General features: G+C 47.5%; 1 pseudogene; it reads left to right on the top strand.

The window, feature by feature from the left end:
- Positions 1-2,500, top strand: part of LOC142920991 (28S ribosomal RNA) — a 10,602-nt pseudogene that overhangs the window by 3,898 nt on the left and 4,204 nt on the right.

The following is a 2,500-nucleotide window of genomic DNA, read 5'->3' as shown; positions in this document are numbered from 1 at the left end:
TAAGACCAACAAGCAAGTCTCTGACAAGAGACGGGACCTAAGTAAAAAGACAGGGGCCCCCATGTCAGACAGCTTACATTTTTCTTCTAGGCCTCTTGAGACATTGTCTCCCCCACCAAATGTAACAACGGGGACTTCATCCATACTCGCTCAAGCAGCTGAGCGGCTTACGAATGAGAATTCTGGGACCCTGGAAAAGCCTGCAATGGAGGCAATAAAGGCTTGGCTTAACGGCGAGGGCCAACATGATGCCCTCGTAGAAACTGCCACAGCATTGATGCTTTGTCCGATGAGATTGGTGAAAAACAAAGGCAAACGTTCAAAACCCGAGAACGACATTATTAAACCCAGGATATTACCCACACGATCTTGGATGAAGAAGAGAGCGGAAAAACGAGGAAGCTTCATGAAGCACCAGAAGCTCTTCTTTAAGAACCGCTCTCTTCTTGCGTCCTTAGTCCTGGATGGCACTGAACGTCATGAATGCCGAATCCCGAACGCAGATGTATATCGTTTTTACTGCGAAAAATGGGAGAAGGTGTTGCCATTTAATGGCCTGGGCCAATTTAAGTCATCAGGTGTTGCAAATAACGAATACTTTGAGCCCCTAATTTCGGTGGAGGAAGTTCAGACTGCCATACGGGCCATTAAACCAACGTCAGCAGCTGGGCCAGATGGCCTAACAAGGGCTGCAATCTGTGCTGCCGACCCCGAGGGTCGGACACTGACAGCCCTATTTAATGCATGGATGATTACAGGAATTATTCCCAAAGTGTTGAAAAAGAATAGGACGATTCTTATTCCTAAGGTTATGGACGATGAAAAGCTGAAAGAATTGGGGAACTGGAGACCAATAACGATCGGTTCAATGATTCTGAGATTATTTTCCAGAATAATGACTGCACGTCTTGCTCGTGCTTGTCCCTTAAACCCAAGGCAGCGTGGTTTTATAGCGGCATCTGGCTGCTCTGAAAATCTTAAGGTGCTACAGGACCTTATGAGACATGCTAAGAAATTGCACAGGCCGTTGGCTGTCATGTTTATCGACATAGCGAAAGCTTTTGACTCGGTTTCGCATGCTCATATTTTATGGGTGTTAAGGCACAAGAAAGTAGATGAACACGTGGTGGGCATCATCCAGAACGCCTACGATCGGTGTACGACCTCGTTCAAAAGCAATGGCGAGTCGACTCGAGAAATTAGCATACGTGTTGGTGTCAAACAGGGTGACCCCATGTCACCCCTGCTCTTCAATCTTGCCATGGACCCTTTGATATGCACCCTAGAGTCACACGGAGTTGGGTACTCCATTGATACCGACCACGTGACAGCTCTTGCGTTTGCTGATGATTTGGTGTTGGTGAGCGAATCTTGGGTTGGTATGGCCGCCAATCTAGCGATCTTGGAATCATTTTGTGGGCTATCGGGATTGGAGGTTCAGGCCAGAAAGTGCCAGGGCTTCATGATAAGCCCAACCAAAGATTCATATACGGTGAACAACTGCGACCCATGGACTATCAAAAATAAAGATGTCCATATGATCCAACCTGATGAATCAACGAAATACCTTGGTCTGAAAATTGGCCCTTGGACTGGCACTATACAGCCTGATCTACATTGTCAGCTAAAGACATGGATCTCGAAAATCGATGAGGCGCCTCTGAAGCCAACTCAGAAGGTTGAACTACTCAATGCCTATGCCCTACCCAGATTGTTATATCCTGCAGACCACTCGGACTGCAAGCAATCAACTCTCCGTGGGTTGGACCAAGAGATTAGAAAGGCGGTAAAAGGATGGCTCCACCTTCCCGCTTCAACTTGTGATGGACTGTTATATGCCAGAGCCCGAGACGGAGGCCTTGCCATCTTGAAACTGGAAAAAACAATCCCTTCGGTTCAAGTTAGAAGGCTGCAACGTATAGCAAACTCGTCCGATGCTATCACCCGTAATATTGTGTCCTCGCAGGGTATGGAGGAAGAATACCGTAATTTGTGGGTACGAGCAGGGGGTGACAGTGATGCAATCCCAACATTCGTTCTCAGGGACTCGGTGTCAAAAGAACCTGTATATCCGAGACCCTGCGATTGGAGGGAGCATGAATTTCAGAGATGGTGCAAAAAGCCGGTTCAAGGAAGGGGCATTGTAAACTTTGCGCATGATAGAATCAGTAATGCTTGGTTGAGGCCATGGTGCGGCTTTAAACAATGCTTCTTTATCGCAGCACTACAACTAAGGGCAAATATTTACCCAACAAGAGAAAGCTTGAACAGAGGCAGAGATGGGGCCTTACGTTCCTGCAGGAAATGCTCTGCCAGACTCGAGTCCCTTTCGCACATTCTCGGTCAATGTCCTGCAGTACAGAAAGCAAGAATTGCGCGACATAACAAGATCAGTAACATTCTGGCAGACGAAGCGGCTAGATTGGGCTGGTCTGTATACAAAGAGCCACGGTTCATATCCGAGACGGGAGAGATGAGAAAGCCTGACCTCGTGTTTGCA

This window comes from Petromyzon marinus, unplaced genomic scaffold, assembly GCF_048934315.1.
Source record: "Petromyzon marinus isolate PM22_M1 ecotype Great Lakes invasive population unplaced genomic scaffold, UKy_Petmar_22M1.pri1.0 PM_G_Scaffold_78, whole genome shotgun sequence".
Lineage (NCBI taxonomy): Eukaryota > Metazoa > Chordata > Hyperoartia > Petromyzontiformes > Petromyzontidae > Petromyzon > Petromyzon marinus.
The sequence above is the reverse complement of the archived record's forward strand: the minus strand, read 5'-3'. Positions and strand labels throughout refer to the sequence as shown.